The 25,171-nt window shown below is 37.8% G+C and overlaps 1 long non-coding RNA gene across 1 annotated transcript in view; it reads right to left on the reverse strand.

The window, feature by feature from the left end:
- The window catches only part of LOC308668375, a 53,926-nt gene that overhangs the window by 18,882 nt on the left and 9,873 nt on the right, over positions 1-25,171 (reverse strand). Inside the window, exon 2 of the long non-coding RNA XR_014026504.1 lies at positions 14,684-14,736. This is a non-coding gene — a long non-coding RNA (uncharacterized lncRNA). The remainder of the gene's footprint in view (positions 1-14,683; positions 14,737-25,171) is intronic.

Raw genomic sequence — 25,171 nt, forward strand, 5'->3', positions numbered from 1 at the left:
TTATGTTTTAATATATATATGTATAAAAGGTAAAGGTAAAGGTTCCCCCGTACATGCGTGCTAGTCGTTTCCAACTCTAGGGGCCGGTGCTCATCTCTGTTTCAAAGCCGAAGAGCCAGCGTTTGTCCGAGGATGTCTCCGTGGTCATGTGGCCGGCATGACTAGATGCCAAAGGCGCACAGAACGCTGTTACCTTCTCACCGTAGTGGTCCCTATTTTTCTACTTGCATTTTAATGTGCTTTCGAACTGCTAGGTTGGCAGAAGCTGGGATGAGTAACAGGCGCTCACTTTGCTATGCGGCACTCGGGATTCGACCCGCCAAACTGCCGACCTTCTGATCGACAAGCTCAGCGTCCTAACCCACTGAGCCACCGCGTCCCAATATATATGTATAGACATATTTTAATGACTGTAAGCTATGGTAAGATGGGTGGCCAACTAATTAATTAATTAGTAACATAACACCTAAGGTTAGTTGCAGAACAATGAATGATTCTGTGAAATAGACGTTAGAGTGGTAACTTGAAAAGTGAGGAACCAAACCTTTTTCTTCTCTTAAGTCACACCTATTTCTCTATTTTGCATTAGTGATTTGTTGTGAAGACACTAGACTTTTGAAAAATTATTCAATTAATTCTCAGAAGAGGAAACACCACAGAGTTGACTAAACATAAAAGCAAACAAGTTTCTAAAATATCTCCAAATATTATTTCTTTTTGTTGGTCCAGCTTCAAACAGCTATCTGAAAGGTACCTTTAAGGATAGGGGGAAATTATTACTGTAAGTATAAATTTTAAGAATATCTACATGGAAGTAAGCCTTCCTGATTTCAGTGAGATTTGCTCTTAATTAAGTGGGTAGAGGCTTGCATCTCTATTCTGAAATGTCAAGAAATACTTGATAGCCTGTTCAGCCATATTCTTTGGTTCCAACAACACCTACTCTCTAGCAAGATCACTAGATAAATAATATTTCAGCCTGCTTTCCAAGATGGTCTCAAAAGAAAAAGGAAGCCATATGCCAAATACCATAGTAACAAGTATAAATTGCTAGTGGATGACAACATGTCATCTAAAGGGTATTGAATTGAGCAGAAGACAGAATATTGAATATTTGCCAAGCAAAAAAATGCTTCCAAAGTGCTGCTGACTCACATACCACAGAGGAAAGTGGATTTGCCAAGTATTTAAACTTTGATGATTTTTCTATCTCTAAATTATGCACTTCCCCCAAAGGAATAAAATGGGAACCAGATACATCATCTCCAAGCTAGTATGGTTGAGGCCTTCAGTATGGGTCCTTATTGAGGAAAAAGAATCTAAAATAATCTCCTGTCCTGTACAGTTTGTGGTGATAGAGTTAAGGTAAAACAATTTTCTAATTTCCTCTCAGAAGAGATATTCCCATACCATTTTAACTCCTACTAGATGTCTTTTTTTAAGTTTTATTATTATTATTTTTTAACAGAGTTCAATAATAATTATTCAACAAAAAAAGTGTTGTCTGAGTATCTTATTCACTAATACAAATTAAATTCCTAATCCCAAAATGTTTTCTCTAACCATTGATAAAATAGGTCCCAAGTTTGAAAATATTCTGTTTCTTCCTTTTTCTTTCAACCCTAAAGTAAGTCTGTCCATTTCCACACATTCTGATATTTTTTTGATTATTTCTTCTTCTGTTCGTGTTTCTTCGTTCTTCCAATATTGTGCAGATATAATTCTTGCCGCTGTTATCACATGTAGAATCAAATATGTACTTTGGTTATCAAGTTTTTCTGGCATTATACCTAGTTAAAAAAAATTCAGGTTTATAAGTCCATGTGTTTCTCTAACACTTTTTCTAACCAAGTGGATTATTGTCCAATATCTCCTTGCTTTAACACATGTCCACCACATATGATAATAAGTACCTGTGTTTACATTTCCAACATTCCTCTGACATGTTTTTAAACATTTTTGCTAATCTGATTGGTGGCAAATGCCACCTATAAAACATTTTATATAAGTTTTCTTTGTATGAAGCTGACATTGTCAATTTATAGTTTCTTTCCCACAAACTTTGCCTTTTCTAAGTCTACATTATATCCAAAATTCTTTGCCAATGTTATCATTGTCTCTTTTACTTGTTCATCTTCCATTTTGAAATGTAATAAGAAATTGTACATTTTTAAATTAACTTTTCATCAGAAGTTAATAATGTCTTTGTAAAATCCATAGTCTAATATCTTTATCATATCTGAGTTGCATTTGTAAATGTGACCACCATGTTAAATCAATGCCCAGATTTTCCATCTCTTGCCTGGATTTTAAGTTCCCTTCAGAATTTAGAGTATCTTTGTATGTCCATATTTTATTAAGACTGACTAGATTTAGATGTACGAATGCTTCCATTGTTGAAAGCCATCCTGGAATTTTCAAATAAATTTCACATTTTAATTTTTCCAAAGTTAATAATAATACATTTCTGTATTATTGGTTTTGGAAGTATTTATGTATTTTATTTTTCCCGTACCATAGAAAAGCATACCAACCAAGTTGCAGGTCATGTCCCTCCAGATACAGGAATCTTTTTATTTTTAAGAGTTATCCATTCTTTTATCCATGTTAACACTCATGCTTGATAATATAAAACCCAATCTGGCAAGCCAAAGCCTCCATTTCCCTTGGCTTCTTGTAACATTTTCAGTTTAATTCTAGCTTTCTTTTCTTGCCAGATAAATTTTTGAATTAGAGAGTCTAAATTTTCAAAGATTTTTTTCTTGTTTATAGGTATCGTTTGAAATAAAAATAACATTTTTGGTAATATATTCATTTTCACCATAGCAATTCTTCCTAACATCGACAGTTGAAGATTCTTCCATTTTTCAAAATCAAGCTTTATTTGATTTAACAATTTAATGTAATTATCTTCTTTTATTGTTGAACATCTTGCTTTCAAATATATTCTTAAATAATTGACCTTTTAACTATTTGCAATTCTATTTTTTCTGATAATTGCTTTTTTGTTTATCTGTAAAGTTTTTAACTATCACCTTAGTGTTTTTTTCCTCTATTTATCTTTAATCCTGCTATCTCTCCAAATTGTTCTATATTTTCCAACAGTTTAGGAATCGTCTCTAAAAGTTACTCTAGAATGAATAACAAATCATCTGTAAATGCTTGCAGTTTGTAGGTTTCACCTTTTATTTTCAATCCTTTAATTTCTGGGTCTTTCCTAATGTTTCTATTTAAAACTTCCAAAGTTAAGATAAATAGCAATGGGGATAATGGACATCCTTGTTTTGTGCCTTTTCATATATCAAAATTCTCTTTGTAATCCCCATTTACAATTACTTTTGCTGATTGTTTCTGATATATTGTCTGAATTGTATTTATAAAGTTTTGACCAAAGTCCATTGTTATTTAGCTGCTGAATCGTAAATTGCCAAGAAACATTATCAAATGCCTTTTGGGCATCTAAAAATACTAGTGCCAGTTGTTTTCCTGGATGAAGTTCATAATATTCCAAAGTATCTAGTATTACCCTCAAATTATTTTTTTATTTTTCTCTTTGGCAAAAATCCATTCTGATCTGGGTGTATAAATTCAGTCAAAAATCTTTTCAACCTCTCAGCTGTTATTGAAATGAAGATTTTATAGTTCACATTCAGTAGTGATATCAGTCTATAGTTTTTGATCTGGGTCAAATCTGCTTGCTAAGTGAAGCCCCAGCCAGGTAGCCCGCTGATCCTGGGGCTTCACTTAGCAAGCAGCCTATTTTCTGCAAACAAGTGAGCCAGGCAGGAGCCCGCAATCAGCTGAGCCGCACTCAGAAGTCACGCTCAGAAACGCTGATTCCGTTCCTCCCCAACTCAAAATTCAGGGCTTTTACTTGCTTTTCATGCTGCCGCGCTTTGCAGAACTCGCCCTTTCACAGTGCGAAAAGCGAGTAAAAGCCCTGATTTTTGGGGTGGGGAGACTTAGGCACCATTCCTTGGGAATCCTCTCTCCCCACCCCAAAAAGCAGGGCTTTTACTCACTTTTCACACTGCCACACTTTGCACGACTCACCCTTTTGCAGCGCAAAAAGCGAATAAAAGCCCTGATTTTTGGGGTGGGGAGAAAGGATTCCCAAGGAATGGCACCCAAAGTCAGAGCACAGCTCAATTGAAGCCCATTTTACAAAGGGGAAAACACCCCCCACAGGGCTCAACACAACCATTGCCGCCGCCTTCCCCGCTTGCCCTCTCACAGGACCCTAACTGCGAGGAAGGAAACCCCAGATGTGGGGGCAAGCCAGGGAAAGTGTGTGTGTGTGTGTGTGTGTGTGTGTGTGAGAGAGAGAGAGAGAGAGAGAGAGAGACAGAGAGAGAGAGAGACAGAGACAGAGAGAGACAGAGACAGAGACAGAGACAGAGACAGAGACAGAGACAGAGACAGAGACAGAGACAGAGACAGAGACAGAGTCACAGAGAGAGAAATCCCTGGCTGCAATTCCTGTGCAAGATTTCCTGCTTCCAAAATGAAGGGACAAAGAGGGAGGGAAGGAAGAAGAAAGGTAGGGACAGTGGGAGGGAAGAAGGGAAGGGACAAAGAGGGAAGGAAGGAAGAAAGGAAAGAAGAAAAGTAGGGACAGTGGGAGAGAGGGAGGGAGGGAAGGAAGAGACAAAGAGGGAGGAAAGGAAGAAAGGAAGGAAAGAAGAAATGTAAGGACAATGGGAGAGAGGGAGGGAAGATGAAGGAGCAACCGCTCCTTCTAGGTTTTGATTTGCTTGTTCTAATATTTTATTCTCTGTCATTAGCACTTCAATTTTTTCCCCAGTATCTTCTGATTGATCTTACGCCTTCTGAATTCTTTGTTCATTTTTAGGGATATATTGTTAATGAATCTCAAATTGTGTCTTTATGTCAAGCATTTGTTCATTTAGCTTATCAAGATTGCTTTTTGTTTCTTGATGATTCTTCTGCATCATTTCTTGCATTAATTGTAAGGTCACATGCTTCTCTTTTTGGAGGTTGTTTGCCTTCTCTCGTTGTAACATTGCTTCAATAGATCCCTGACTTGCTGGACTGGATGTTCCAGAAGAGGGTGCAGAAGCAGGTTTTTTGTAATTTTAGTGAGGTTTGGTGCACTGATTGTTCAATCAGGCAAATTTTGTAAATCCACAAGGAGAAGAGGGGAAAAAAGCCAACTTTTAAAAAAGCCAGCTGTTTTAGGCTAAAATCCAACTTCAAAAAGGAGCCAACTATTTTAGACTATAATCCAAGTTTAAAAGGGAGCCAACTGCTTTAGGCTATATTCCAAGTTTAAAAGGGAGCCAACTGCTTTAGGCTATAATCCAAATTTAAAAAGAAGCCAACTGCTTTAGGCTAATCCAAGTTTTTTTGTTTTAAAGCCAACTACTTTAAGCTGTAATCCAGCAAAATAAAAAACACCAACTGCATAAATTCAAAAATGTAAGAGAAAAAAAGAAAAAAGAAAAGAAAAGAAAGAAACCCTGTCTCTAAATAGTTTCTATAATAGTTATTTCTAAAGTTGAAAGATGTAGTTTAAAAAAAATGTTTTTCTTTTGTAGAAACACAGGATGTTCTTTGTTTAGCACAGGTGTTATTTCAAGGTCATCACTCTTCTGATTTTTTTTCCTGTATTATTGTAGTATCTTCCTTTACCACTAGATGTCCTCATTAGTTATATTGTCTCTATCCAGTAGTATAACTTTTATTTAAAATGCTTTTTCACAACAAAGTAAAAAAATCTTCCCAAATCAAAAAAAATTAGCCAGCAACAGATTATCATTTTTTTTTCTTTTCAATCAGTCTTGAATCTTTTCTGCATATTTTTATATTCCTTAATTTTGTTCCCCCATTCCAGATTTCTTGCCACTTTAAACTCTCTTCTTCCCAAGTTTTCCTGGGTTTTTTCACTTTTAAAAGTTATCCAATTCAGGGAATTATATTTTAAAAGTCCATAGGGAAGAGAAATAAAGAAGAATCTCACCCAGGTCAAACATGTTGATAGATAGCTGTTTAGCAGCGCTGCTTCGGCTCTTCACTTCTTCCCTGGCTGTCTGTGGCTTGGGCTGTCTGTGTACTTGCTGACAACCCTTCTCCCGACAGAGTTTCCTCTGTCTGTTTAGGTCAACCGCCATTGGCCCCAAACTCCCAAGGTTTTTCTTCCTCCTCGTTGCCTCTCCAGGGCGACTTTCTGACCTCTTTGTGTTTCCAGACAAAGTGAAATCGGACTGGGAAACCGGAGCTCCAGTTTCTTTCATCCATGTTACCATGACGCCTGGGGAGAACTCCTTAACTCCTGCTAAATGTCTTGAAGGATCTTGGATTGCTTTTATAGCCCATTGCTATTATTCTTCTCATTTATGTGCTTCCTATATTATTTATATGGATGAAATTCACATTTCTTATCCCAAATATTTTAGTGAAATACACAATGAAGAACAATTGAAATTCCATGAAATTCCAACACTTTGTTCCATGTACTCTATTCATCTTTAGGAACCTGATGGAAAATTTTGGCATCTACAACATCATTCAGAAGATCCATTTTATAAAGACAGTACAATGCAGCATCTGAGCAAGTATCAAATGCAATCAAGGACATGTCTGCATAAAAATCGCCATAATTACAAGTTGTGATTTGATTCTATTTTTAGACCATTATTTATTTAGATTTTAAAATGCAAATATTTATACGCCTTTAAATGTTATAACCTTTCCTTAAACAAGAAAGATCAAATGGTTGATCAATTCTACTTTAGATTTAGAGAAATCTTTCAAGAGGGGGAATGACATATTCTTGAAGAGCTTGATGCTGTTGCTGGTTTCAGTCATTGTATTGTTTCCAGATCTTCTGATCCAGCGGACTTCATTTCATCAGTAAGTGCCTCTGAATTCTTGAAAACTCATGTTAGTATGATTTATTTTATTAGATTTAGAGGGCACTCCCCATGATTCTAAGCAGCTTACATCTCTCAAAGTAGAATGAAAATGAAAGTAAAATGAAATAATGAATGTAATACACACACACACACACACACAGAGAGAGAGAGAGAGAGAGAGAGAGAGAGAGAGAGAGAGAGAGAGAGAGAGAGAGAGAGAGAGAGAGAGAGAGAGAGAGAGAGAGAGAGAGTGGTGGGATTCCAATATGTGAACAACCAGTTCTCTGTGTGCTGTGTGGATGCCACTTCCGGAAGTCCACTCTGGGTCTGGGCAACAAAAAATTAGCTACCAGTTTTGCCAAAGTGGTGCAAACTGGCTGAATCCCACCACTGTATATATATATTGACTCTTGCTTTGCCTTTATATGTCCAACATTTTTAAGCTTTAGCTCCATGATTTAGTATTTCCAGGGAGCAGTCTAGTTTTATTTCTTCTAATAACATTTTTTTCAAGTATTCCCAACAATTTTCTCCAGTACCCAATCAAAAGGCATTGATTTTTCTTCAGCATTTCTGATGGCTCAGCTTTTTACGCCGTCTGCTACAATTTCAAAAATTATAGCTTTGAGAAGATATAGCTTTGTCGTTAATGTGATGTCTAGATTTGTCACAGTTGTTCTCCCAAGTAGCAGATGTCTCTATTTCATGGCTAGTGTCATTATTACTCTAAGCCTAGAAAGATAAGGTATTTCAGCTTCTTCTCTGCTTATCTGCACTGGATTGCTATTACCGGCTGACATAAACGCTTCTTTTTAAATACATTAAGCAACAGATTGGTTTTTGCACTCTCTTCTTTCACCATCAATAAGAGATTCCTTACTTACGTCTTCCTTGCTTCCAGCTATCGTCAGCATATCTGATGCTGTTTCATCCAGCAATTTTAATTCCACCTGCTATTTTTTGTAGTCCAACATTTCTCACCAGTAATTTGTTTCTTACTCCATTTCAATTTTTGCTTCCTGCTTATCAGTTAAATAACCAGAAGAGGATTGTTATGTGTTTTAAAGACAGTCTTCAATTTGCTACAGGTTGTGCAAGCATTTGTATAATCAGTAAAGCAAAAACAGACATCTTTTTTCCATTTTCCAATACACTTTGGCAACGAGATCTCCCTTTTCTGAATCCACATTCAATACCTGGCAGTTCCTGTTCCACATACTGTTGAAGGCTGGATTACAAAACAAAACCTTTAATGTTGTCTTACTACTCCATACACCTTTAAATAAAGAACAGTATTAATGTAACTTTTTGTTCCTACATTTTTCAACTTGCACCCATTACTATCTCAGTATCTGTTAAAATACATGTTAAAAGAAAGCCCATAGCTCCATATTTCTTTCTTCTCTCTTAATGAGGCAAAATGTCAGAATCCATTTATATCATATTCATAAATGGAATGTTTCAAACATTATTCCATGGATTCTGCCATCTCCCAAAGAGAAGAGAATAGATGTGTATTGAACCGGCATTAGGCATTTCAAAGGAAAGGAGAAGCCTTTTGAACTGGGGAAACAAAAGGGGGGGCTAGCATCTGGCTTTTGTCACGGAAGAGAGCAATAAACATAAAGGGTCCTAAGTTCCTTTTTCCTACGAGAGGGATGATACGAGATAAAGGATGGGGGACTGACCAAATGGGGTTAAGGGGGGTTAAACTGGGAACTCTTTATAAGGGTTTACTTCGTGGAATAATATTAAGTCCTGTCTCGTTTCCTACAACCAAGCATGTCATAGTAAAGATTCTTTTTGGAATAGATTTGACTCCAAGAATTTTGTCTTCCTAAGACGTGGTTTGGGGTGGGTCCTGACACAAAATGCAATATGGCATGTGATCTGACTACATAGACAGTTCACTAGCTTACCATGTAAAGAACTTTATTTCTTAAATGTGTACTACATAAAGAAAGAATATATCAATAGAGATATTGGTGGCTAGTTTAGTTTACTATGAGTAGCAATAGCTTCATCTCCTAAATTGTGTCTACACCAAATACAGGGAACTGAAAACGGGTGACAGTTTTTTGTGAAACAAAATCATGAGTATGAATTGTTTTTCCTAAGATCCTGATAACTTTTGCTTCAGATCAGTTTTCCTTAAATCAGTTCACAAAAGAAGAGTAGGTGTTCAACATCTTTCTCTGCTTTCGCCCTTTTTCGTTTCACTTCCAGGAAAAAAAATCAATTTCCAGTTTTCTTTATTATAATTTCACCAGACCCAAATTTTTGGTGCTAAGTTCTGATAATACTTTAAGCTTTGCCAGTACAGCATAGCTTCTAGCTACTGAATAATAAGTGTCAATATATTTCCCATAACTTTTTTAGCAACTGAAAATCTTATTTTTCTTTCAGTTCTGGAGATGAGCACTGCTCCTTATAGTCAGGAATGACTAAGCGGAGTAAAATCTGCAGGGACTCCTTTCTTTCTGCCCCCTTTTATCTATAATCATTTCACAATTAATCCCCTTGGGCTAAGTGGTCTTTAAAAGAATATTTCTGACCTAAATAAAACATTGGCCAGACTGTCTAAGAACCATGCTCCCTAGACATCTTCTAAAACCAGTCAGAAGACACTTCCAGATATTTTTACCAATCTGTCTACATAATGAATGGAGCAACGTGCCAATTCATTGATGCAATCGGTGATCATTCACCCTTGCAGTTGGACTAGGAACCCTCCTGCAATAATTTTAAGGTTTTGCGGAAACAATGAAAATTTGTTTGTAAACAGTTATTGATGCTGCAGAAATAGCAGCCATGTTGTCTTTAGAATGGCAGTCCAGTGCAGAAGTTACCTAGTATGCCCCTTCTTCCAGCTCTCAAGACTTCTGGCAAGATGGCAGAATGACAAATGTCAAAAAAACAAAAAAAACCCAGAATGGGTACCCACAATCACTTGTTACAAGATGTCTGCGCAACATGATAGGGAAAGAAAGGAAGAAACAAGGTACAAGACCAACCACATAGCACACTCTGCCATACATCAAAAACACTTCAGAAGCTATAGAATGCAGTTTCCAAGATCTGCAAGTGGACATCACACACTGCCCAGAGACTACCAATCTATGCAGGGGCTTCAGTAGATTACATTGGAAGTATCTCCCACTTACAAGCAATCTTTACAATGCCTAAGTTTTCCCCTATGACTGTGTAAGTCGTAGAACATACAGGGAGGAAACTAACATAAGCAAGCGGTCACACAGGGAGACCTGAGCTCATTGGTAGCCTCACACTGCAATAAACAAGGACATACATTCAATTTTACAGCTACTAAGATTGTTGGACGAGCAGGCACAAAAACAGCCACGGAAATGATTGAAGCCTCTTGTGAGTCAACAGGAGTGCTGATTTACCACCAGCCTCTCAAGTACTTAGAAGGCAAGGGCTGGGCAGCACAAGCAAACGACAGCTAACAATTTAATAGCCAGCCATCAACAAACCCCAATCAACATCTACAAAGCCACATACCACAGGCAGCATATAAATATCACACAGAGAACTGCACACACTCTGCTAGAGAGATGTTCCCTGAAGATGGGCTCCAGCATGAATCTGAAAGCTCAGAAGACAAAACTTCTGCTCCCAGTGACTGACCCAGACTGGATCCTGAAAAAAAAAGTCCAAATATAGAAATAGCCTCTTAGAGACTATGCTATTGCACTGAGCAGTGTGCAGAAATTTTGAGCTTCTATCTTATACTAATGGTTGGTTTGCTTTGGTTTTTGGAGGGAAAAGGGCTTCTTTTTTTGTGCAATTGTTTAAAGGGGCAATACAAGACTTTCAGTTGCTGATCAATCCCTGAGCCCAGATTGGTTGAGAAATTCTGCTCATTTATTGGCCAGGAAGGGCAGGTTCTAATTGGCTTTACATTCTCTGCAAAAATACTAGAAACTCACACTTCAACTTTTTGCATAACATTTAGAGGTGGTCTCGGTCAGCAATCAAATGGATTGGACATGTTTATAGTTTTTGTAAATATCTAAAAGTTTGTGGCAATACTGAAATTTGAGTAAATAACTTCTTGATTCAGACTCTGCTTTTAAGAGGTTTTTTTTAAAGAACAAACTTTTGAACAATGGTTGACTCATGTTTTTGATTCTACTTTTTGGAAGTAATTTAGAATACATGCAAATTTCCATGTGTCACAGCCAGATCAATAATTTAATTATTGTTGTATATTCCAAAACTGATGAATACATATTGAACTGGCCGGTAAAAATCCAACATCTCTGGGTATTCAACTTTCAATAGATCTGCATATTGGATATTGCCTCCCACCAGTGTTTTTATAAGATAAATGTTTATACTTTTTTTGGGGGGGGAAATTCCAGGTTGTCATAATTTCACCAGACCCAAATTTTTGGTGCTAAGTTCTGCTACTATATTAGGTTTTACCACCACAACACAGCTTCCAGCTACTGAATAATAAGTGTCAAGATATTTTGGAAAGAATAAACAAGAACAGTAATGCATTATTTTTTTAAAAACTGTATCCAGACTAATTAAAGTGTAGACGTATACTAGCTACACATAGCTTCTCAAGCAAAAAAAAGCATAAGAAAATTAATAGCATGTTACAATTTGGGCAAATGATCTCTATGCATCTTAAAAGTCACGAGATATATATTCTATATTGCCCCTTTAGTGGTCAGGATATATATATATATATGTTGTAAGATACAGGCTTTGCAATGTTACATTACCCAGCTAGAAAAATTATAGATCAAGATCTAAATTATTTTTTTTACTGCTCTTCCCATCCTGTTCACATGGGTGCATAAAGAAAATGTTTCTAGAAACATAGAAAATTGATGGCAGAAAAAGACCTTGTGGTGCATCATGTCTTGCCCTTTGAGTTTATTTGTGTGTTTTTTCTTTTTAATTTATTATTTAATTTAATTATGTATATGTATATATGAAATTTGGGGCAATATTGTTCAAGAAAGCATAGGAGAAATATTCACAGTTTTAAGAACTAAATTTTGGCGGCTAGTAGAGTAATATTGATTACTCTGTGCTGGAGCTTTTTTTGCTCTTACAGAAATTATTTGAGCTGAAAATCTGATCATTAAGCAGATCTTGCTTTTTCTACTATAAAGAAACAGAAGTTCAGAAGTGGGGTTCTTTTCCTATTAGTAGCAGATTTCCTTTTATTAAACCAGCTATGGCCTCTCTTAAAAGCCTTCAAAAAAGAAAGGTCATTCTCCTGATGCTTTACCTCGCTGCACAAACATACTTATATTATTTTTCATAACAAAGTGGCTCCATTTCTGGCTGAAGCCTTATCTCTTTCTATTTTTTTTTTCATATGGCTTTCTTGTTATTTTCAGTAACACTGCAGGCCAGAGTTTGTTCTTTTATCTTCCTCGCTTCATCACAATATTTATTGTTGTGTCTTTACTTCACTTATCTACTATTTATTAACCTAACAAATGCCAACCCTAGACCGAACACAAAACAAGATGTTTTCAATAAATAGTTCGATATTTTGTTGTAACTTAGTTACATTGATGTACCACTGATGTACTAACTCTTCTCTCACAAGCCATTAGGTCCCCTACACACACAGAGAGAGAGAGAGAGAGAGAGAAACCTGTAAATAGCTTTTTTCATATTATTGTGCAAAGCTAAGGATATGTCCTGAACTTTGTCATCTTGATCTTCCCTACAACCTCTTTAACCTGGGTTGTTACCTTCCACACAGATGTCCTTTCACTCTTCAGGATGCTTTACAAGTATTGCCTTTCTGATGAGAAGAGTACATTTTCAATATTTCGCTGTTACTCACTTATAGTCACCATCAAATATTTCTTTCTTGGATGGAAAAAGAAGTTTAATACTTCTAAGGCCATGAAAGAATTCATTGTCAATTTGCTTCCTTTTGAATGAAATCACTTCATGATAAATTTATCTATATACTATTAAACAGCTCATGTCTGTTTATAACCATCAGTTGGGCAAAACAATGTACCATAAGACAACAATTTTTAAATTAACATACTTCAAATTGGCTAACTTAGAGAATGCATCCAAAAATCCGTGAATCTCATGGTACTTAAATTTGACATACTTATGGACAATTCAATGCTGCAATGCTACTACACTGCCATGGTCAGATGTGGTCACATGATTGTCATTTTTAATGTTCTCTGACAGCTTCCCACAAGTGTAAACTTAATCATGATCTCCGGCATTCCCTGCTAGTTTCCCTAAAACAAAAACTTTGCTTGTATGGGAAGCTTGCAGGGAGAAATGGCAATGGAAAAACCACCAGGGAAGACTGCAAGTTGCTTGGGTAAGTCTTCCCTTCCCTAGCCTCTCTGCACTCACAACCCAGCAGAACTTGTGCACGGTGGAAGGAAGGAAGGAAGGAAGGAAGGAAGGAAGGAAGGAAGGAAGGAAGGAAGGAAGGAAGGAAGGTTTCTCCAGTAAGAAAATATCTCTGAAATAAACAACTGTTCACCAGTTGTCTAATTCTATTCTACAAAGATACACTACCAGATTTTGTACAGTGGTGCATGGTATTTATGTAATTAAATGTAGCTTTTAGCAAATCAGACTGAATGAAATTTAAGTTTAAAAACATAACAACTTTTAGTCCAGAACTGAGGGTAGGAAAAAGTGCTAAGTAGTCATTTCTTGTCTGTATTATTGCTCACAGGAAAAGAAAAGATAAGAAAATGAAGGTTCATCAAATAAAACAATAAAATATATAGCAAGACTAATAGCCATAAGTGTATTTATTCCAAGACCAGCAGTTGTGGAAATGATCAGTTTGTATAATCTACTATCAAATCTATAACCTGTTAACAATAAAATGCAGAGAAGTAAGAATTATTTTCATTAGCATATCCTGTGAAAAGATTGTTATAATGGCCAGAATGATATAGCAGAAATATTATATTCTATTATGCTTTTATCACACATAAAGGTAAAATGGATTTTACCCCTAACATTGTATTATCAATAGCATTAACCTGATACAGAAGTAATACAATTTTCACTACAACCATAATGGGACAGGATGACCTTGATTCAGACATATTAAACTTAGTAATGTGACAACAGTGATGTCATTTATGTTATTGCAACCAAATTCTTCCACAATTTCTGGTCTTTATTTATGTATTCATCAAATTTAGACAGCACCCAACTCTGTAAAGACTGGCATACAACATTAACAACAAAAGGAACAAGACAATAAAAAAGAACCATATGTGATCAGAAAAGGATATAAAATATAAAATTCTTAAAAAGGCTTGCCACCCACACAAAAAAAGGTCTGGAAAAAAGGAGGTTTTCAAATACTTTTTAAACATAATGTCTGAAGACGATACTGTTTGGGAAGGCAGGGTTTTGATAGCGACCTAGGTCCCATCAGATAAGACTGTTTATCAGATTTGGAGCATGCCCACCCTACTTGATTATGGGCAGAAATTATCAGGCATTCTATCAGATAGCCAGATTTTCTGTCATGTAAGACTGTATAGGTTGTAAGTAGCACCCTAAATTGCATTCAGAAGCTAACTGGCAAGAATTGCATTTCCTGAAGCAATGTTGGTACATGGGATGTTGTGGTATGCTGTTTAATATGTGTACAGCTGCATTTTGGAAAAGCTGCAGCATCTGAGTGATCTTCAAGATCATCTCCATTGTGAACACATTGCAGTAATCAACATGCCAGCTGAGGAATTCTGGGAGTTGAAGCCCACTCATCTTAAAGTTCACCGATCCACAAAATTCTCTCTACTTACATTGTTTGAGGGCAGGAGGGTGGGAGAGGAATAAGCCCAATTCATTTTCAGTCCTGTGGAATAGTGAACAGAACCACAAAGATTGCTTCAGAAGTTATAGGGGTTAGGAAATACTAAGAGGTAAAGTCATAATTTTTGCTTTGGCAGGTAGAAATTATGAAATACATAAGGAAACATCAAGAGGTAACTTGAAAATTATAATTTAACTCTTTTTTTTCTGCCATTCACTCTAATCTCCTATTGGCATTATGCATAAAGGCTGTAGCAGCACGTTATACCCCACAGTTTTGCTGAAATCAATAAAGATCAAGCTTATGTAGTATTATGTCAATAAAACCTCTGAACTGTGTCAAATAGTCCATATTTAGCAAAGTAATTACTGTTGCCTTTTCTTGTTTTTGTGAGTTATCTTTAGGATCTGGGGAAAAAAGCCAAACAATAAACACTAAAAGTGAAGATAGCTGTGATAAATTGATTTATAAATAGAAAGCTCTGGAAATATATAAGGAAAGAACAAATATGCCATTGTTGGCTCATAGTCAAAAAGGCACTATTTTCTATTGTATATTAGTAATTAAGCATAGAATTTGGTCTTTTAAAAAACTTTTCTCAGAGCAGATGTTTCAGTAGTTAATAGATTGGGGGGTGGGGTTTAAATCGTATTAGAGGTACCCATTAACACCCAGCATTGATGTTTTTCATTCAGAATATTTCAGTTTAATTTTTTCCTGGGGGAACATAGATTTATTCTGTGTTCACAACCTTTGCAGTAATATTGCCTAAATTTTACAAAAAATGACAGCTGCGTTTTAAAAAAAAAAAGCAACAAAGCAAAAATGAGCAGAGTTTATTGGCAGTTCTTTAATCAGATGCCTGGCCAAAGAGGGGAGCAAAATATTTGTGGTATCAAAACATTTTATGTAGAAATATGTGCCACCGTATCTTCATATCATTTAAATCTTGGTCACACTGGATTAATGCTGTTCAACGGTGAGTGATATGCAGATAGCACAGCATTTTGCATTCACTGCACATCCTGGCTATTGACTGAAGTCACTGGTAATTTTTTTGTAACAGAAAAGACTGGATCACACTTAAAATTGATTGTTTAGAAAACAAAACCAGACCAGAGATTAATTCCCCAATACTTCCCCCCAATTATTGGTTTCATTTAAATTCATGTTGCAAAGCTGCTAGAAAAGAAAAAAAAAATCCTAGCTCAAAATTTAAGCTGAAAAGTGTTCCATGAGGCTCTTTTCGGCAGACACTGACTTTGTTTAAGACTTAAGGCAATTCTTTAATATGATTGGTGCATCTAAATTAACATAATGGGTTGCATCACATGGTTTTACTGAGACCAAGATCATAAACTAGGATGTGCTGGCTTTGAAATCATACAAAATGCAAGTTTGTTGATTACAGTTTCGTGGCTGAACTTCTCATCAGCATTACTCCAGACAGGATAAGATTATGTAAGAGCTGTTCACACCTTTTTAACTTAAACATTAAAGCCCTTGCATGTTCAGGTGAAGAAAATGACCTTAAAATACTGTCGTACATGGGTGTCAAACTCGCCACGTCACGTGACGTGTCACAATGTATCATGACTCTTTTTGCATTGCCAGCAAGGGGGTGGGTGTGGCTTTGGTATGATGAAACCGGCCCGTGGACCGGCAGTTTGACACCCCTGCTGTAGTAGTAGTTAGGAAAGAAGATAAAATTTCAATGGGAAAAAAAACATTTACTATTTATTTAATGAGATAAGGGACGCGGTGGCTCAGTGGGTTAGGACGCTGAGCTTGTCGATCAGAAGGTCGGCAGTTTGGCGGGTCAAATCCCGAGTGCTGCGTAACAGAGTGAGCGCCTGTTACTCGTCCCAGCTTCTGCCAACCTAGCAGTTCGAAAGCATGTAAAAATGCAAGTAGAAAAATAGGGACCACTACGGTGGGAAGGTAACAGCGTTCCGTGCGCCTTTGGCGTCTAGTCATGCCGGCCACATGGCCACAGAGACGTCTTCGGACAAGCGCTGGCTCTTCGGCTTTGAAACGGAGATGAGCACCGGCCCCTAGAGTCGGAAACGACTAGCACGCATGTGCGGGGGAACCTTTACCTTTACCTTTACCTTTACCTTTTTAATGAGAAGATATACAGTAGCTGTATGTGTGATTGAGAGAGAAAAAGGAAAGGAAATTCTGCACTTGCTTCATGGAAGTAATTTTATTTTTCCCTACATGCAGTAAGGAAATTCTAAAACTAACTGAGTGGAGAATTAACCATTCTCAAACTGCAATTCTGGATTGTAATTTGTGACCTGCATACAAACACATATATAAGAATAACCAATAATAGCTTACTTATACTTCCTTCATATCAAATATGAAACGTTGTTTGAGTCTAAACTTCTCTTCCCCAGAATATTTTTTAAAAACCTTGTAAGACGTAGTATTAAGGAATAAGTGTTCCATTTTCTTCCTCTGACATAGTATAGATCAGTGCAAACTAGCCAGTATATTTATATTGGCAAACAAAAGCATTTGCAGAAGACCTTTAAACAATAATTGTAAAAGCCTGATATCCAGCAGACTATATTTTGGGCTTTAATAGCCTCAAAGTAGATGTGCCTCCATAGAAGTGAACAGCTTACAACCACTCATTTTAGACTTCATTTCTTCCGTGTCTATGTTTAATGCCATGACAAATAAGTAGTTTCTTTTTATTTGCAGGATAATATTAAAAAAATACCACCAAAAAAGATGTTGAGACTCTAGAAAGTGTGCAGGGAAGAGCAAAGGTGATCAGGGAACTGGATGCTAAAACATAAGGTTGCTGGAATTGGGTATGTCTAGTTTAATAAAAAGAAGGACTAGGGGTGACATGATAGCAGTGTTCCAATATCTCAGGGGCTGCCCCAAAGAAGAGGGAGTCAAGCTATTCTCCAAAATACCTGAAGGCAGGGCAAGAAGCAACGGATGGAAACTAGTCAAGGAGAGAAGCAACCTAGAACTAAGGAGAAACTTCCTGACAGAACAATTAACCCGTGAAACAACCTGCCTACAGAAGCTGTGAATGCTCCAACACTGGAGGTTTTTAAGAAGAGACTGGACAGCCATTTGCCTGAAATGGTATAGGGTTTCCTGCCTGAGCAGGGGGTTGGACTAGAAGACCTCCAAAGTCTCTTCCAACTTATTCTATTCTATTCTATTCTATTCTATTCTATTCTATTCTATTCTATTCTATTCTATTCTATTCTATTCTATTCTATTCTATTCTCTCTCTTTACTAGGCTGTGAACATAAGCACAATTGGCACAGAATAGTGAGGTTGGACTTCTTCACCACCCTTACTCCAAAAAAAGGACATAAAAAAACATATCAAACATGAAACATCTTTTTCCTGTCTTGAGAGGGAGTACACAGGTTTATCCCATCCTTGGAATAACAGAGAGCTGATTTGTGGAAGTGTTGGGAAGAGTGTTCTCTGTGTTCTGATTGCTTTCCTTTTTTCACATGGATTATTGTGTTGTGTTGTGTTGTGTCTCTTTCCAAATTATTTTCAGCATAGCCCATACAGGGGCAGGGATCAGTTCCATATTTATATATTTGCTTATTAGACTAATAGCAATGCTGCTAGCTATGCCACACAAACAGATATTAAATAGAGATCTTTAAATTTAAATTAAGGCTAGAATTTTCTAAGGTGCAGAAGTAGAAGCAACATCTGATGGGTTATGAATGAGATTTAGGGCTGGAGAAGAGCTGTACTTCTAGCACAGTGCTTTTCAAACTTAGCAACTTTAACATGTGTGGACTTCATATCCCAGAATTCCCCAGGTAGCTTTGGTACAAGTAGAGGAAGTGCAGATGGTGACCACTAGCATAAATATCCATTTTCCTTTGTTAGCAGCCTTGAGATTGTGAGTCAGGAGAAAAAGGAATGGAAGACATATGAGCAAGATTGTGTGGTCAGCAGCTAGCTTGGTCACCAATAGTTTTACATGCAAGTGCTGTAAGATTGCTGGTTATCTTCATTAGACTACATAGCAATATCACTTAGGCTTATATAACACTTCACAGTGCTTTACATCCATCTCTAAGCAGTTTAGTCAGCATATTTCCCCCAACAAACTGGGTTCTCATTTTACCAACCTCGGAAGGATGGAAGGCTGAGTCTACCTTGAGCCAGTGAGAATCGAACTGCTGAACTGCTGGCAGTTGGCAGTCAGTAGAATTAGCCTGCAATACTGCTTTCTAACCACTGTACTACCATGGCTCTTAGAGAAGGTGTACATACCAGGTTGGTTTGGCTTTCTCAGACGTCAGTGACACTTTATTTGTGTTATTTCAGGGCAGTTGGCCTTCCACAAATCCAAACATCAACCTTTAAAAAATTAGTTTCCCTATATAAATATTGAGTTTAGCAGTTGTGTACTTACTTATCTCAGTATATTTCCCTTTAAAAAGATGTACGTGCTTGCAATATTTATTATTCTTAAATAAAACTTGCAATATATAAATATCTATATATTGCACAGGTAACTTTTCTCACTGTTCATAATAGCAAACTCATAAGGTTTTATCCCCTTCATGGATTACTGCCTTGTCGTGGCGAAGGTGCTTGCGTAATTCAATGAAGCTATGAGCTATGCCATGCAGGGACACCCAAGACAGAAAGGTCATAGCAGAGAGTTCTGACAAAACGTGATCCACTGGAGAAGGAAATGGCAACCCACTCCAGTATCTTTGCCATAAAAACCCTATGGACAGTACCAAAAGGCAAAACGATATGACGCTGGAAGATGAGCCCCTCAGGTCGGAAGGCGTCCAATATGCTACTGGGGAAGAAAAGAGGGCTAGTACTAGTAGCGCCAGAAAGAATGAAGCGACTGGGCCAAAGCCGAAAGGACGCTCAGCTGTGGATGTATCTGGTGGTGAAAGGAAAGTCCAATGCTGTAAAGATTTTCTCTCCATAGGAACCTGGAATGTAAGATCCATGAATCAAGGAAAGCTGGACGTGGTCAAACAAGAGATGACAAGACTGAACATCGACATCTTAGGTATCAGCGAACTAAAATGGACAGGAATGGGTGAATTTAATTCAGATGACCATCAGGTATACTACTGCGGGCAAGAATCCCTCAGAAGAAATGGAGTAGCCTTCATAGTCAATAAAAGAGTAGGAAAAGCAATACTGGGATACAATCCTCAAAATGACAGAATGATCACAGTAGTCCAAGTCTATGCCCCAACCACCAGTGCTGAAGAGGATGAAATTCACCAGTTCTATGAAGCCCTACAGCACCTTATAGAATTAACACCAAAAAATGATGTCCTTATCATCATGGGGGATTGGAATGCTAAAGTAGGAAGCCAAAAGATAAGCGGAATAACAGGCAAGTTTGGCCTTGGAGTACAAAATGAAGCAGGGCACAGGCTGATAGAATTTTGTCAAGAGAATACGATGGTCATAGCAAACACTCTTTTCCAACAACCCAAGAGACGGCTTTACACATGGACATCACCAGACGGTCAACACAGAAATCAGATTGACTATATGCTCTGCAGCCAAAGATGGAGAAGCTCTATACAGTCAGTAAAAACAAGACCAGGAGCTGACTGTGGCTCAGACCATGAGCTTCTCGTTGCAAAGTTTAGGCTTAAACTGAAGAAAGTAGGGAAAAGCACTAGGCCACTCAGGTATGAATTAAATTATATCCCTGTTGAATATACAGTAGAGGTGACAAATAGATTTAAGGAATTAGATCTGATAGACAGAGTGCCTGAAGAACTATGGACAGAGGTTCGCAACATTGTACAAGAGGTAGCAACTAAAACCATCCCAAAGAAAAAGAAATGCAAGAAAGCAAAATGGCTGTCTGAGGAAGCTTTGCAAATAGCTGAGGAAAGGAGGGAAGCGAAAGGCAAGGGAGAAAAAAAAAGATACGCCCAATTGAACGCAGAATTCCAGAGAATAGCTAGAAGAGATAAGAATGCCTTTTTAAATGAACAGTGCAAAGAAATAGAAGAAAACAATAGAATAGGGAGGACCAGAGATCTTTTCAAGAAAATTGGAGAGATGAAGGGAACATTTAATGCAAAAATGGGCATGATAAAGGACCAAAATGGCAGGGACCTAACAGAGGCAGAAGAGATTAAGAAGAGGTGGCAAAATTACACAGAAGAACTATACAAGAATGAGCTTAACGTCCCTGATCATCACAATGAGGTGGTCACTGACCTCGAGCCATACATCCTAGAATGTGAAGTGAAGTGGGCCTTAGAAAAGCTGAGCAACAACAAAGCTAGTGGAAGTGACAGTATTCCAGCTGAGCTATTCAAAATCTTAAAAGATAATGCAGTAAAAGTGCTACACTCAATTTGCCAGCAAATTTGGAAAACTCAACAATGGCCACAGGATTGGAAAAGATCAGTTTACATTCCAATTCCAAAGAAAGGCAGTGCCAAAGAATGTTCAAACTATCGCACCTTTGCACTCATTTCTCATGCTAGTAAAGTCATGCTTAAAATCCTACAAGCTAGACTTCAGCAGTATGTGGATCGAGAACTACCAGAAGTGCAGGCAGGATTTCGAAGAGGCAGAGGAACTAGAGATCAAATTGCCAACATACGCTGGATCATGGAGAAAGCTAGGGAGTTCCAGAAAAACATCTACTTCTGCTTCATTGACTATGCTAAAGCCTTTGATTGTGTGGATCATAACAAACTGTGGCAAGTTCTTAAAGAGATGGGAGTACCAGAACATCTTATTTGTCTCTTGAGAAACCTATATGTGGGCCAAGAAGCAACAGTGAGAACTGGACATGGAACCACTGATTGGTTCAAAATTGGGAAAGGAGTCTGGCAAGGCTGTATACTGTCGCCCTGTCTATTTAACTTATATGCAGAGCACATCATGAGAAAGGCAGGGCTAGATGAATCAAAAGTTGGAATTAAGATTGCCGGGAGAAATATCAACAACCTAAGATATGCAGATGATACCACTCTAATGGCAGAAAGTGAAGAAGAACTAAAGAGCCTCTTGTTACGGATGAAGAAGGAGAGTGCAAAAATTGGGTTCAAACTTAACATTAAGAAAACCAAGATCATGGCATCCGGCCCTCTCAATTCCTGGCAAATAGATGGGGAGGAAATGGAGGTAGTGACAGATTTTATTTTCCTGGGCTCCAAGATCACTGCAGATGGGGACTGTAGCCAAGAAATTAAAAGACGCTTGCTCCTGGGGAGGAAAGCCATGGCAAATCTAGACAGCACATTAAAAAGCAGAGACATCACCCTGTCAACAAAAGTGCGTATAGTCAAGGCTATGGTCTTCCCAGTTGCAATGTATGGCACTGAAAGCTGGACCATAAAAAAGGCTGAGCGCCAAAGAATTGAGGCCTTTGAACTGTGGTGCTGGAGAAGACTCCTGCGAGTCCCTTGGACTGCAGGCGATCAAACCGGTCAGTCCTAGAGGAGATCAACCCTGACTGCTCTTTAGAAGGCCAGATCCTGAAACTAAAACTCAAATACTTTGGCCACCTAATGAGAAGGAAGGACTCACTGGAGAAGAGCCTAATGCTGGGAAAGATTGAGGGCAATAGAAGAAGGGGACGACAGAGAATGAGGTGGCTGGATGGAGTCACTGAAGCAGTAGGCATGAGCTTAAATGGTCTCCAGAAGATGGTAGAGGACAGGAAGGCCTGGAGGAACGTTGTCCATAGGGTCGCGATGGGTCGGACACGACTTCGGAGCTAACAACAACAACAAGGTTTTATGTTTTAAGCATGATGAAAAAAATTCACAAAATCTTAATTAAACTTTGCAGGATTCATTAAGCCTTCAAATAATGTTGTAGTTAACACTTAAAAATGACAATTTTAACCCTATAGTATATATTTTCCTTTAAGCTTACATGTAATGCAAAGAAAGATGTAGAAAGCATAATATTTATAGATCCCCCAAAATACAATAATACTACTGTGCAAAAAAAAGAAATTTGCCAAAATATTTAGAGCTAGAATGGATTTTAAAATTTAGAGGAAGCTGCAATATCCTCCCTTTTTTATATGTTTTGGCATGATTTAGTTTCATATATGTATTCTCTTGAAATAGAATTTAAACATTCCAGGATAGACTGAGATTTTGAAGGCTCTTTTGGATCAATATCCTTTGTGTCATATTTCTTTAGTGATATCTAATCTGAAGCTTTCTACAATCCATCAGAAAATAAAGTTTTATTGTAAAATGACAGTTGGGTTTAATTATAACAAATTTTTACTTGGATCCATTCCTTAAAACCAATTTTCCCTTAAAATGATGCCATTTTCTTTCAAGCTGCTGTTTGGTGGCTGCATATTAAGAAAGGTAATTACAATCAATATACAGAGAAATGAATAGAATATTTAGAGGTGGATGGAATCCTCTTCATTTTCAAGGCTAACCTTGGCAATCTGTATCTTTTCTTCTCAGTTTCTAATGTTTAAAGTGGGAAAAATTGTTTATAGCGAATGAAAAGATATCTTGTGGGTAAAATCAATACAGCAAACAGAATAAAGATGGGTCATGAATGATATATAAGATAATCATAGAATTTAAGTGTTGGAAGAGACCTTAATCCAGGCATGTCAAACTGCCGGCCCGCAGGCCAGATGCATCACGCCGAAACTGTGCCCACCCCATTGCCGGCAATGGGGAAAAAGTCGCAAAACATCACACAATGTCACGTGACGTTGCAAGTTTGACAAGCCTGCAATCATTTTGTCCATTGTTTCTCAACCTTGCCAATTTTAGGATGTGAGGACTTCAATTCCCAGAATTTTCCAGCCAGCTGGAAATTCTGCGAGTTAAATAACAGAATAACAACCCCCTACCCAAGCAGGAGACACTACACCATTTCTGACAGATGGCAGTCCAGTCTCTTCTTGAAAGCTTCCAGTGATGAAGGTCCCACAACTTCTGAGGGCAATCTGTTCCATTGATTGATTGCTCTCACTGTCAGAAAATTTCTCCTTATTTCTATGTTGAATCTCTCCTTGATCAGTTTTCATCCATTATTCCTTGTTTGGCCTCAGGTGCTTTGGAAAATAGGTTGCTCCCCTCCTCTCTGTGACAGCCCCTCAAATATTGGAACATTGGTATCATGTCTTCCCTGGTCCTTCTCTTCACTAGGCTAACCATGCCCAGTTCCTGTAACCATTCTTCGTATGTTTTATCTTCCAGTCCCGTAATCATCTTTGTTGCTCTTTTTCTCTGCACTTTTTTAGAGTCTGGTGACCAAAACTGGTTTCAGTATTCTAACTGTGGTCTTCCTCAGGCTTTATAGAGTGGTATTAGTACCTCACGTGATCTTGATTGAATCCCTCTGTTAATGCAATTTAGGATTGCATTGGCTTTTGGGGCTGCTGCGGCATGCTGTTAGTTCATATTTAACTGATTGTGCACTAAGACTCCAAGATCTCTCTTACAGCTACTGCTATTAAGCCTGGTTTCACCCAATCTGTATATGTACTTTTGGTTTGGTTTGCCTAAGTGTAAGACTTTACTTTTCTCCACATTGAATTTCATTTTGTTAGATGGGGCCCAGTGTTCAAGTCTGTCAAGATCCATCTGGGTCTTGAGCCTATCATTTAGTATGTTGGCTACTCCTGCCAGCTTAATATCATCTGCAAATTTGATAAGTTTCCCCTTTATTTCCTCATCTAAGTCATTTATGAAGATATTGAAGATATTGAAGAGTACTGGGGCCTCTGTGGTATTTTATTGCATGTACTGGGGCCTCTGTGGTATTTTATTGCATGTAGACATAGTACCATTAAGGACTACTCATTGACTATGGTTTGTCAGCCAGTTACAAATTCATCTGATGGTGATGCTATCTATCCCACTTTTTTCTAGCTTACTAAGAAGTAGGACACAGTGGCTCAGTGGGTTAGGACGCTGAGCTTGTTGATCAGATGGTCGGCAATTTGGCAGGTCAAATCCCAAGTGCCGCGTAACAGAGTGAGTGCCTGTTACTCGTCCCAGCTTCTGCCAACCTAGCAGTTTGAAAGCACGTAAAAATGCAAGTAGAAAAATAGGGACCACTACGGTGGGAAGGTAACAGTGTTCCGTGCGCCTTTGGCGTCTAGTCATGCCGGCCACATGACCACGGAGACGTCCTCGGACAAGCGCTGGCTCTTCAGCTTTGAAACAGAGATGAGCACCGGCCCCTAGAGTCGGAAACGACTAGCACGCATGTGCGGGGGAACCTTTACATTTACCTTTTAAGAAGTAGGTTGTGATCTACTTTGTCAAATACCTTGCTGAAGTCTAAGTATACTATGTCCACAGCATTTCGCTGTTCTACTAATTTAGTCACTTTGTCAAAGAATGAAATAAGATTAGTTTGGCATGACTCTTAGTTATTACTTTACTTGTTATTAGATGTTCACTGATCTGTTTTTTTATTATCTTTTCCAGTATTTTCCCAGGTATTGCTGTTAGGCTGATTGGT

This window comes from Vipera berus, assembly GCF_964194415.1.
Source record: "Vipera berus genome assembly, chromosome: 5".
Classification (NCBI taxonomy): Eukaryota; Metazoa; Chordata; class Lepidosauria; order Squamata; family Viperidae; genus Vipera; species Vipera berus.